At 42.7% G+C, this 13756-nt stretch overlaps 1 protein-coding gene across 46 annotated transcripts in view; it reads left to right on the forward strand.

Moving 5' to 3' along the window:
• The first annotated feature begins 2980 nt into the window (after window positions 1–2980).
• The window catches only part of ptprda (protein tyrosine phosphatase receptor type Da), a 428165-nt gene continuing 417389 nt past the window's right edge, over window positions 2981–13756 (forward strand). For all 46 annotated transcript variants that reach the window (XM_033651569.2, XM_078164079.1, XM_078164087.1 and 43 more), the window contains exons 1-3: window positions 2981–3119; window positions 3305–3417; window positions 3543–3578. The gene's annotated coding sequence lies outside the window, so the exon portion shown is untranslated. The remainder of the gene's footprint in view (window positions 3120–3304; window positions 3418–3542; window positions 3579–13756) is intronic.

Consider the following 13756-nt stretch of genomic DNA (forward strand, 5'->3'; position numbering starts at 1 on the left):
GTATTTGGAACATGAATGAAGTGAATGAACAACATTATAATTGCCAGCGGTCACACTCCAAATCTAACAGGCCTTTTCCACGGCAGATATTATGACTTGTTGTAGCAGGCGAAGCACAGGTGTTGCTAATAACATTAACGATGAGTTGTGTCCCAGCATGCAGAGATGCAGGATGCTGAACCTCCAGCAGCTAAATGGAATTCAGGCATTTTATTTATTTATTTATGTACCGCGCTTTTCCCACTGTGACATGTCAAAATGTCCTCTGTGAAAAAGGCATAGACTGCATAAATTCTCACCTCAGGTGAACTCCCAAACAAAAGTCACACTATTCATGAGGAGACTTCAGTTTTTCAAAGCAGTATTAACAACTATCACACATACTGTATGACCCAGTGTCAACCACATGCAAATAGCAGTCAGGAAACAAGTTAGCATTAGTCTCGTATGATAACTGACACAAGCTATTGTGCAAAAAACAAATAGGAAATAGCTGAATGAATACAGAAAAGAACACAAATATTTTGTTTCTTATCTAAGGGAACCAATTTTTCATCTGACCTGTAGGGGGTGCAATATTCCTTCTTCAAAGCACACATGTAACTAAGAACATTAATCAAGGCTGCATTTCCTATTGTTACAGTAAGCCAGTGTATATTAACTAACCATGTCCTTTAGGACACACACCAGAACTGAACATTACACCTGTGTTTTTCCAGCTATGAGGAGTAAAATTAACACAGCATACCGTTTCTCCAAGTGAAACCTGAAAACTCCATTTATGTAAATGTAGCCATATAGGATTTCACTGGTGGAACATATTTCGGGCCCTTACTAAAAATAGGATTGGGCAATGGTGCATTGTTGCCTCACAGCAAGAGGGTTCCTGATTTGAACCTCAGGTAGGGAGTATGAACAGTGGGGTGGGGGAGCCCTTCTGTGCGGAGTCTGCATGTTCTCCCTGTGTCAGCGTGGGTTCTCTCCGGGTACTCTGACTTCTTCCCACAATCCAAAGACATGCAGGTTAATTGGTGACTCTATCTAAATTGCCTGTAGGTGTGAATGTGAGCGTGAATGGTTGTCTGTCTCTAAAGCCCTGTTTCCTGGTATGGTACCTTTGGAACCAAAAGTAACCCTTCAGACATGGTACCTAGACCCTAGTACCCTAAAATGTGGGCAAGGTTGTTGTCATTTACTGCTCCGTTCAGCACTCAATGTATTTCCTCATTACCGGTGACAAAGATGGAAGTCTGCACCTCGTTTATCGTCCACAGAACAAGGCTGCATGCCAACATTTTCGGAACAAAATAAAACAGGCTGCAGTGAGAGTCTCTCTCCATGGGATATTTAAAAATAGTGGGTTTGTGCATTTCATCCTTCTCAGGCAAGCTCAGGGGTTTAGTGTTGCCGTAGCCCATGATATGATGTTCCGCCATGCTTTTTTTCTCCAAGTGTGGATTGGGATTTATGCAGTTCACATAATCTGATTGAGATTAATATATATAAATGCTAGTGGAACTAGTGGAATGGTCAGTGTTGTCACATTGAAATTTAAGGTGTGCTGATGGATTGACTACGTGAACTCATGCATTGAGTAACATTACAAGTTAACGTTCCACTGGATTCATTTTTTCTCAGACTACAGCTGCTGCAAGAGGCCGCAAAACATCTTTTCATTTTATACAGTAGTTACAGTTTACTAATATATGTAAAACTCAGCCCTGAGCAGAGTGACCATCTGCTATTGACCAGTCAACGGACTGCAGTGTTCACAGCTCCACCTTTTAGTGCCAGATCGGTGTGCCAGGTACCCCAACAGAGGGGTAACCAAATATGGGGACGGTACGGAACAGTTCTACTGGCACCATCCACAACTTTTCACAGTGGAGACAGAAAAAAAGGGTATTGCTCTGTGGAAACAGGGCTTATATGTTAGCCTTGCGATAGTCTAGCAACCTGTCCAGGGTATACCCCACCTCTCACCCAGTGTCAGCTGGTAGGCTCCAGCCCTCCCAGGACCCCCAACAGGATAAGCGGTTACAGAAAATGAATGAATGAATAGTATCCTTGGTGTTGTCTTGTCCTGGTTCCAAAGGATACATTACAGTAAAGTGATGTAATTTCCCGAACTTACCAGACTTTTCTCGCTGTTCTGTTATTTTCCTGTTCCTGTGTAGTCATTATATCCACATTACTGGTGATTATTTGTCAAAAATCTCATTGTGTAAATGATTGGAGAAAGCACCAATGGTCAAACCTACAATATCTTTGCAATATCGATATCAAGGTATATGGTAAAAAAAAAAATATATTGGGATATTTCTCCAGCCAGCCCAAACTTAAAAGTAGCAATACACTCAATTTAACTTAAATAAAGGTACTTGTATTCTTGGTAAGATGCACTTAAGGTATCAAAAGTTAAAGTCCAAATGACTGAGTTATTATCACTGTGCATTAGTGTGTAAGTACAGTAGCATTTTACAGGTGTTTTTGGTTCAAGCGTCAAATGAAAATGCTCAAGTACACAAGACGTACCTCATACTTGTAATTAAGTACAGTACTTGAGTAAATGTAATTAGTTACATCCCACTGTAAGCACTGCCCTGTAGATGCTTCAGGTTATAGTGATGTACCATTCAGAGGCATCAGCGTGCAAGCTGCCAGGTGCTGCCAGTGATAAATAATGATAACAGTAACAACTGTGGTGATGGCAGATGATATTCTCTAACATTGATGTTAAGATTGTTCAAAGGCTTCTAATGAGGACGTCGGCCTTCAGCACTTAATTGAAGGACAATTTGGCTGTTAAATCCGGCATGGTGGGAAACATCCCAGCGTGCTGCTGCTCTTCGAGCTGGCCACCAAGCGGCCGGGCTGCGAAGTGCAGCTCTGTGAGCGCAGCATCTCTTTGCCATCCCCGGTCTCTTCCTTCTCCTCCCTCTCTCTCCAGCCGTCGCCGGGAGCAGTGTGTGTATGTGTGTGTGAGCGAGTGTGCGCGCGCTGGTATAATCTGACAGCACGCTGGGGCTGCGTTTCCCAAGAAAAGCTCAGCTCTCTCAGTTTTCTGCCCGTCTTATTGCCGCTCTCATTGTCTTTGCCGACAGTGATAAAGAGAGCAGGTACCATCTGTCCATTCCGCCAATTTATTACGAGTTGCCTTTTTTTGTTTGCTGCTCTTCACAGATGTTATGTCAACACTTTTTGGGTGGTGGTGGTGGTGGTGGTGAGGTGGGAGGGAGGGAGGGGGGACTCCCGGTTCTAATGGAATTTGTTGTGGCTGTTTTTGGTCTCTTCTCTCTTTCAGTTCAACCACGGGCCTGTTTTTGGAATAAGAAAAGCATTGCTGTTTTCTGACTTTGAGAGAAGAAAGAAGGGACTCCTCTGGAATTTCCTAAGGATTTTATTCGGACAGCCCCGGTAAGTGGACATCCTCACATCATAGAAAAAAAAGCTTCATGATTAAGAATGCATGCAGCTATTTGATATGGAAACATTAAACAAGCGCACCCTTCATTTATCCCATTCTTCTATTTTAATTACAGTTACCGGGGCTTTGCATTCTACCGCCTGGGTATATAGTAAGTAGTATAGACTTTTTTCTGCATCCTGTGTTTGTGAATTGCAGCTGAAAGACGCTCTTTGTGTATTTATGTGTGGAATTAAGTGTCGGTTTGGTGTCCACTCCAAGTTATGTGTCGTGCCGCGATTTGAGTAGGTGCCCAGGGCGCATATTTCTGCATATCTTGAAGCTGCGTTATGGATAATGTAGCGCGCAGCGTGCACCGGTCTGCTGCTCACCGTTACGCTCCAGATGGTGGCGAGATATTTACAGATTTCTCTTATTATTATCGTCATTTATAACACACACACTGTGCTTACCCCCCCCCCCCCCCCCTCGAGGATGCACGGGCACGCACGCAGCCATTTCTGGGATATGCAGTGTGGGACGTGTTGAGAAAGTTTGCGTAAATGTTTGGTGCTAGAAAACTGAGGCGGGTTGAATGGTTTTGCCTTTTGAGCGTGTGCGTGTGTGCGCGTGCGTGGCGTGCCCGAGTGCTCCTGACTCAGGTGATGTAGACGGTGGGTGGGCTGTGACTCACTCGGTTTACCCATTTTGCTGCTGTTATCTGACAGGCTTTGATGTCAGATTTGACTGGTGATTGACAGTGGATCATGCGCAGTAGCGTGTCAGCAGAGGCCCGTGTGTGTGTGTGTGTGCCTTCTTTCCCGCCCTCCATCACTGCCAGCTATATTTGGAAGTTACCAAATACCATGATTTATACAAGCCCTTTCCTCTGTGTTAAAGAGTATTTGTCAGACTACTACTGACAAGTGATATAGCCAATTACCCCGTGATTTGCAGCCATATTTTGCAAAAAAAAAAAAAAAAAGGAGAGCCTCTAAAAAGGCAAGATAATGAACTGAAAAGTTTGGGCGCCTTGGTATTTTGTAGCAAGCCGACCTGAGGAGAAGCAAATGAGGGCAAGGACAGCTCGCACAGCCAGAAGATGTGTCTTCCCTGGCTCGAGCGGAGTGACAGAGGGCTAAGTGAGCATGACCATAGAGGAGAGGTAATAGCATTACGGTCTGCCAGTCATGAGGCAGAGCAAGAGATAGGGTGCTGTTGCATTTCAAGAACTAAATGGGAAACACACAAGGACAGGAAAGAGTGACATGAGGACACGCAGAATTAACACCCTCATATGGTGGTCACATGTTTTAGTTATGATAATCAGTGTCTTGTGGTGTGAGGTCAGCGTTGTTGGGCTGTGATTTAGCATTGCTTCACTTTGACTGAGATTTGCTGATGCTATCTATCTATCTATCTATCTATCTATCTATCTATCTATGTGTATGTGCGTCTGTCTTGCTTAAAATAGCAAGGCACAAGAGGATATAGAAACCCAGTGGACATCATAAAAAATCTGATTGTGTTCCTATGATAAACAATGAATAAATAAATGTAACACTGCCAACACCAATGTGAAAATAAACGAGTCCAGCAGAGACACCAACAGGAGACAAATACACATCCTCCTCCTATTTCAAAGGGCCGCTTGCTCGCACAACAAACTGCAACATGACGAAATGCTGAAACACAGCACTCCTTTAGGCTAGTTATCCCTGTGTGTAAAAAGACACTTCTGAGCACAAAAGTTGATTTGAATCATTTGCTGTCAGGCGGCAAGTTTCTCGCAAAGCTTTTCAAGGATTAGTCCCAGGTAAGAATGTCCCCCCCGCCATCCGTTACCCAGCAGCAGCGCTCCCATTTTATAAACTGGCAACGTTTTTGCAATTTCCTTCCGTCTTCCTTTTGAGTGATACTCCCAAAACTACTCGCCAGGCCCACATCAATCACTGCTGGATGGGATTTGAGCAACAGCTAGGAGTAGTAAGCGGAGGGGAGACAGGTCTGCTTTCACACAGTCGCACTAGCTCCTCCATGGTGACCCCAAGAGCCGCAGCCGGCGGTGCCAGTTAGATAGCCGTATTTCTGCCAAAAAAAAAAACAAAACTCTTTTTCTCCCATTAATTATGCTTTAACATGAGTTGCTGTAGTGCTGCTAGTGTTGACAACACACCCACTTTTCCTTTGCCTGCTGCACCTCCCTGGAGAGAAACAGGAGTAAGCTGTAATTATAGTTTATAAACTTCATCCAGGTGACATAATCGGGGCATGGCTGAGATGGCAAGGGGCTGTCATAACAGCTGCTAATGAATTTATAGCCGTTTTTCTATTGCAATTCACATTTCTCAGACTGTCTTACTGTATAGATATGTTTGCTGGATGTCACACGATGCAGAGTTTACACACACATAAGGATTTAAGGAATACAGGGGGGTGTACAGTATGAGAGGACAACACATTTAGTCCAATTCTCAGCCAAAAAAAGGCAGAAGCAGTGCACCTATGGAAGCAGCAGCTATATCATCCCTGTGTTTTCACTGCGAGGTACACCTTGATTGCGGTCCAAGGCTCAGCAAACTGAGTAGCCAACTCCCAGGGGCCGTTTTATAATGAGGATGCGCTGTCAGATAATTAGATACACCTGACGCAGGCGTTTTCAGGAAATTTTGATTCATCCCAAAATAAAATGTCTGTGCCTGCCAACATGAAAGCAGGGAGAAAAAAAAAAAATCCCGCTGTCACATTGCCTCTCCTCTCATGGTGGCAATGTTTTATTTATTTATCCACATCTTAATGCTCTTGGATGAGGCGGGCTTCATTTTGTGCTAGTTGATGCGTTAGCTGCCAAAGTTTCTCGTCTCTTTTCTCATCCTATGCAGCCAAGACTCCCTTGGCTGCACAGTCAGAAGATACCATCTCATTCTGATTCACAGACAGTGATATGACAGGACATATCACTCCTCAGTGAGCTGTGTAAACATGCGTGTCACATAACAGCAGAGGTGGCCAGCCATGTGTGAAAAGCGCAAGTGTGTATAATTGTCATGAGATGTATATTACATGCATACACTGTATACAGCAAGCGATGAATGATTAACTGAATTCAATTCAGCACCTTGACATACACACTCAGACACATATTCATACACACGCCCACCCGCACAAACACAATCTTAAATATAATGCCTTTTTCTTAGCTGTTGATTAGAAAATGCTGCGTGACATGAAACCCTCTTACCTGTGCTGTTTATTTATCAGGCACATGGCTCCAGTCATAAATCAGACTCTCATTAAGTTGTTTAACAACAACTTTTGCCTTCTGCGGGAGACATCGACGCTATTAAGGCTGATGTATATGATATAGTAGGACAGGGGAACCATTGCAGGCTGCTGTTACCTAATTAAGGTAGTGGGTTTTTTTCTTTTCATTTTCTACCATAGGCGTAGTGTAACATTAGAAAAATAGAAAGGAGTAATAAAGTCAGTGAACTGACTAGATACACAGCGATGTCTAGCTAAACTTTGCTATCATCCACTAACATTAGCCACCATAAGCTACTCCTCATACCAGACTGACTGTAACTAACAATATAACTATAATTTGTAAGACAAAGATGTTATTACATCTTTCAGAAGTCACAGAGTTTTGCTGTAAAGGGGCTCTTTATGATATTCAGAGGTTGTCTGCACACGGCTCTCAACATGGCAACACATTTTCACTCTGACCTTGTCACATATCCCTGCTTGGTCGTGAACTTTCCACATGGACATTTGACATCCAGGGTAGCCTGGGTGCATCTCTTCTTGATGTTCTGGGATGGCATGTCAACTTCTGCTTGTTACATGCATTTGTCTTTTCAAAATACACTTCCATTTTCACAGGCAATGTCCAGTTTGCATACAGTCTCTTTCAAAATAAAAGTACTACGTCAGTACAACTGTGAATCCACGTTTTTTTTCCTTCAACAACAAACGCACATGGTTAGGTTTAGGCAACAAAAGCATGTAGTTAGGTTTAGAAAAAAAGAACAGGGTTTGACTTGACATTCATACGGGGTGTAAACACCAGCCTCCTGCCCTAGTTGGACTTTTTGCTCCCTTAACTTTAGTTGCTGTCCGCCTGTGTTTCCCCGACACAGTCTGGCACCATTGCACACTGATGGGACATGGCAATGTATCATGCTGATGTGAAAGGGCAGCTTTTTTCAGATTTGAAGTCACTGCCCCACCGTCGGTATTTGACGGTTTCTGTATGAAACTGGGTTGAACGTAGTGGTGACTGAGCAGGTGGCTAGCAGCTAACAGTGCAAACAGCATCAACAGTGCTGAAAGCATGAACTGTGCTAACAATAGCAACAATGCTGACATAGTTAATAGTGTTAACCAGGGAGGAACCAAGGAGGGTTGCTACGCTTCCACGATGACGCTGTCTCAATATCAGCTGTAAGTGTCGTATGAGTGCAGTGCGGAGTGGCAGCGATTAGCTAACCATTTGGATACAAACACAGCGACTCACATACATGCGTGGCCGGACCGTTTGTTCATTAGCTGATTGTAGAGATGGGACAATATATGATTTTATTATGGACTGCGATAAAAAAAAAAAATACTCCCAGTGAGTTGATCGTGGTGAATTTCCATTATCGGGATAATCATGAATATTGTGTCCAGCAGCAATGATACTGTTGGGCAACCAACAATAAAAGAGACTCTCTAAAAACAGGCTGCATACACATCAACGTAAGAAAACACAGATGATCCTAATTAAGCATCAACATATTTCATATTGAAAGATATGATGACATTTCAAATAGTTAAAAAGATTTTTTAAAAATTGTTATTAAAAAGGATGTTTACTAAATAAAAGATTTGTTTCCTAACTGTGATGCCATACCAATATTCTTTTTTAAACAAACTGTAAGGTAAAGTGATTCCAGCCTATGTCTGAGTGCCTTTTTTAGGAGTTTTAAGCATATTTCAGTGATTATCACAACATTGTTAGTTGCAATTAATTAGTTCAGTATAATTGTGACAAAAAATTCTCCTATCATCCCACGCTGATGTGGTTTGCGGCTATAATAATGCTCTGAATATCACATGGAGTTCCTTTAAAGTGAGTAAATGTGAAGTACAATATGGAGCCACCCCTTAATTGTTGTTGGCTTAAGTTGACGACAAATTTATTATTTTTCTATATTTTAAAAAAAGGTACTATATTTAGATATCAGGATGAAAAGAGAAAGAGAGAGAGAGAGACAGAGACACACATCCAGGGTAAAGCCAGACCTCAGCAGCTGTGTTATTGTATCGTACTGTACATGTCTGGCAGCGAATATGATGTCAGTTTGATCACATCATTTGATCTGCACCATATTGTCTCCGACGCTCACCAAGGTTCCCTGGCCTTTTCTTGCACCGCTAGTGATGCAGTGAAAGAAATTCAGCTATAAGCAAGTGTCACAGTATTTCAGGATTGGCAATTCTGCAGTTTAAACTGCCGTCTGTTTCAAGCTCCGCACGGTATTCAAAGCAATACTGCGGGGCAAACGCAATAATATTTGACCTACACAAATGAAATCCTGTAATCTTTAAATATATCACTATGACATTTGAATGCATTACAGGAAGGTGGTCTACCGGACGGGAGCTGTTGAAGTTGATTTCATTAGTACACTTCTTTTTCTTAATGCTTGGCTGTGTGCACCCTAGAAGCCATGACAAAGTGACCAAAAAATATGGCAATGCTCCATAATGCTCTATTATTCCCTGTTACCTAACCTCACTCTCACGGCAGCAGGAGTTCTAACCCAGGCTCAGCGATGCATGATTTGAAATTCATCTCAGCGGTGAAGGCTGCGGTGGATGTTTCCCGTCTCAGCTTGACTTACTGTATTGTTATTGCCTAAAGAAAACCTGCGTCCGTATTGCGCGGTTGAACTTGGGGGGAAAACAGACAAACAAACAAACAATGTTGCTTCCGCTCTGCTCCGACATGACAGGAGCTCAGAAATAAAAGATGGATGCTGACAAAAAATGAAGACAATGTTAAGGATGTGCTGCCCTGAGTCAGAATCCCTGCCTGAACTAATAGCTATGGGCTGGACACAATATCATGAACATCTGCACTGTATGCTACAATCCACTACAAGAGCAACACTAACTGCTTTACATTTTTCATAAAGCTGAATTACTATATGACAGAGATATGAATATTCATTTGCTACAAAGTGTAGTTCAGTACATTCAGGGTGTCATCTTGCATGGTAGCACAGCTTACTGGCAGGTCTTTTGATGCATAGGTGCTAGCTTAGATAATGACTTGGTTCGGCTCCTAAAGAGCAAATGCCAACTTGATCTTACATCCTGACCTTTTTGTAAGCCACATGTCCTGCACCACGCTTTTTTTTTTTCATCTCCATACATGCGTTTGCTGTGATATTCCTCTGCTATCTGACTACCCTGAAAGATTTAAGAGGGCACTGGTATGCTGAGTGTTGGCATTATAGTCTTCTGGGACATGGAGGCAAGGAAGAAAACAGAAAGGAATAATGCAGGCAAGCTGGAGCCAGGGTACTCTGCACAGTTCGATGCTGCTGCCTCTAACCGACATGAACAAGAGAAATCAATTAGACCTACTCGGCTGCTATCCGAGGGACTTCCACCATGGGAAAGGGTAGAGCGAATCAAAGCGTTTGGAAGAAACAAAAAAAGAAAGAAAGTAGAGGGGGAAAGTGAACTCGAGTGGCAGTTTGTTGTATTCTTTGTCAGATCAGCCGCCTCTGACCTCGAGATAACATTCCTTCTCTCTTTCTTCATCCCAGACATGCTTATAATTCCAGACACTTCCCCATCTCTCTCTTTTTTTTTTTAACAGCGATGCAAAGCCCTCTCTCTTACTGTCCTTTCAGGTCAGTAATGAGAAAAAAGGAAGGCTGGCAAAAAATATGCCTTACAAGAATATTTTGACGAAGCTAAGTTTTACCTGCGGATGAAGCAATCTCTGTTTTCCCAGCAGCTTTTTAGATTCTATTATTATTACTATTATGTTTATATTCATACCTTAGAGCCATTTCAGCAGTCACTTGGAGGTCACCGCGAACAACATCTCTTTTCCACACCATAATGGGCACTGGGGTTTTGTTTTGCTGCAAAGAAAAGAGCAAACAGGTTCGATGGTGAGGGTATTTTACTGTTTTAAAAGTTGTATTTAAGCAGGGGTTTATTTTGAGAAAACTCCTTATTTGGTTTGAGAGAAAACATCTCTAAAGTCCCTCAAGATTAAAAAAACGATCCCTCATATTGAATATAAAATATTCCAACTATTGTGGTAAGATCAGTGGGGCTAGTATCCACAGCATATCATTTATTAATAGTATTTTACTGCCAGATAGAGTACAGTCTCACTGTAATTTAAAAATATATGCGGTGCTACAGTGAACGTGGAGATCCTTCCGAACTTGAATGAACGGATGTTTAAAATCCATGCGTGTATTTCATAGGATCATGAGGAAATTATTTGCATATCTGGCAGAGGTGATCGAAAGAGATCAGGCAATTGATGCTTTATGCATTTTTCATGGAATGGAGCTGAGCTCTGTACTGTAAATACAGAGGTTGAGAGTGCACAGCATAGATTTCGCAGGGCCCAAAGGCCTCATCGTCTTTGATCAGACTGAAAGAGGACACTTTTTGATCAAGCCCTTCCTTGGACATTTAAATCAAACCCCTGTCAGGCCCATCGGCTCCACGGCTGGGAGATAGGGTGTAATCTCTACACATAGGGGAAAGTGGACACCCCTGGAAGTGTGCTACATTCTATTATGTTGAACATTTTGATATCCTCCCCCCCTTCCCCTTGATGAATATCTAGCAGTTTGTGATAGGTGAGTTATTCCGCGGTGTGGAAATTCAATTTGACAAAGAAGACCTGTCTCATGGAGTCTTTTAAATGGTTATGATCGCATAAAATCTGCAGGATAAGAGACCTGGAAGAATTAATGAACAGGAATCCATAACTTTTTTCTGTCTGCGTGGCTATTTATGAATAAATCTGCCATGGAGGACACGACAGAGATGTAAAAATGAAGTCGAATTTAAAATTAAAAAACACAAAAACACGATTATGTGCCGATAAAATGATAGCACAAGCTTAGGAAGTTGTGTTCCATCTATAATCCTGTGTGTGCAGTTAGCTCAGTCCCCTGACAGAGCACACATGTAAACACAGCACCCCCACCTCCCACTCAGCCCTGCTGTAGGTTTGGCTGTGGGTGCTCGGCAGATCCCTCGGCATCATGAGAGAATAACAATGAGGGTTTTGGGAGGGATCAGTTCCCCAGCACAGAGCCATACTGGGGAGGGTTTATGTAAGACCCTGGCTTCCTGAGCTCTCTGCCAGTTTAAGATGACAAACAAATGGTACCAAGGAGTACCAACTTGCCAAAGGGGGAGGATTGCGTCTCTTCATGCTATCGCCGCCGTTTCATCCTCCCTTCACACACAAACACCCTCCTTCTGTTCATACACAAGCCTGGTTATGTGTCGTGGCTTGTGATACCAGGTCTCCCAGGTATCCATGCAGGTTGATGTGTGTTTTCAAACCATTTGTTGGCGCCGCAGCACCATCGCCCACTTTGAAGCCACCCCCTTCCCTTATCCTCCTCTTCCTCCCTTTGTTTCCCCCTTCACATGTTCCAATGAAAGAAGCCTGGGATCTGTCAAAATCCATCCTTTCTTCTGTCTGCCTTGTCAACTTTTTTTTTTTTTTTTTATTTTAGGTGGGCTGCCACGGAAATTCACTCAGCCCTGACACCCCAGTGGTTCTCGAAATGTCAAAACAGGTAGAAGCTGAAGTGTTGTCTTTTTTTGATGATACAATTCATGTGTTATCATCAGCACTTCCTGTTTTCACATCATGATGCAAGTGATTCGCGTCATACTGCAGCTTGTTGAGGATCTTAATTATCTGTCGTTAATTATTAAAGCTTTATAAATAGAGCAAGGTCTGCTTAACCCATTTTGAATTTCCCCAGTCATTTCTGTAGTTATTCCTGCAAAAATCACATCTGCAAAAGCAAGCACTATCGCAGCAATCGTGCAGACAGATAAGGCCTGCTAAATAGTACTCAGAGGCTGCAGAGCCCCTTGATTTTTTAACCTGGACCATTCAAAAGTGCCAACTCATGCTTAGGCTCACTGTAACATAATGGGACCCAGCTACTGATAAGATGAGGCACACAATCCCTTGATACCAGGTGTATTTTTAGACATAAAAGTATCTGGCATGCTGCGTGTGCTGTCTAAATTTCGCAACAGAAGGCAAACAAGTCCGTGCTGTTTTAGTCAGATACATCTGGACTTTAGTGGTTGGAAAAAAAAAAATCAAGATTGGTAGATACTTAAATTAAAAACAAACTGCTGGTTCAGAAGATTACATCAAGTTAACAGATGCTGTTGAAAGTTGATTTTTGGGGAATGTCCCAGATGATAGGAAAGACAAAAAAAAACCTGACATGAAAGAAAGGGTAGCTTCTCAATCATTTCCTCCCCCAGACACTCTGAGACATATTGTATAGTGTCTTCTGACATGTGGTTGTTCAGAGTGAAGTCTCCCTGTATTCCTGCATAGCACAGAAATACACCATAGATAGCATTAGGATCCATTGGTTTGGGAGTAAGGGGAAAATCGATGTAAGGTGAAAATTAAATTTGGCGGAAAGAGCCTTTAGGCAAAGTGCAATTTGAAAACACATCTTTTATTTTCCCCTGGGCGTCTGCTATGGGCGGGCAGGAGATGGACAATGGATCTAAGCATCATGGAAAAAGGCAGAGGTATGCTGTGAGGGAAAGGGAAACACCTCATCTCACTCCTAATGTGCCTCCCCTTTGATTGTCTAATTCGGTTAGGGCCGTGCGTCCGTTATCGGATCATATCAAAGGTCAGAGGCGTCCTGTAGACAAATCAATCTCCCCCGTCTGAGGAGGCGCACAGGAAGCATGGATTGAGGGAGAGCCGATCCATCTAGTGGGCCCAGAATGAAGGTGGGTGAGGAGAAAGAGAAGTGGGGGCAAGAAAAATAATGGCATCTGCTGCTCGGAGAGAAGTGGGCGAGGAAGGTGAGATTGAACTGTTGACTTGGGGAATGCGATATGCTCAGAGTGAAAAAGAGTTTGCATTATTGCTTGCAAGATAAGAGCAATTCCTTGTGAAGACCTGGCATATTATGGCCTACCTGACTACCAGATTTGCTCACCACTGATATGTTCCAAGTAGGCCGGACTAAGCAATACTGGGATTTTGTTCGTAAAACAATGCAAGTTTGATTGAAGGAATAAGGTTGTTCTTAA

The sequence above is a fragment of the Epinephelus lanceolatus genome, chromosome 22 (assembly GCF_041903045.1).
Source record: "Epinephelus lanceolatus isolate andai-2023 chromosome 22, ASM4190304v1, whole genome shotgun sequence".
NCBI classification, from domain to species: domain Eukaryota; kingdom Metazoa; phylum Chordata; class Actinopteri; order Perciformes; family Serranidae; genus Epinephelus; species Epinephelus lanceolatus.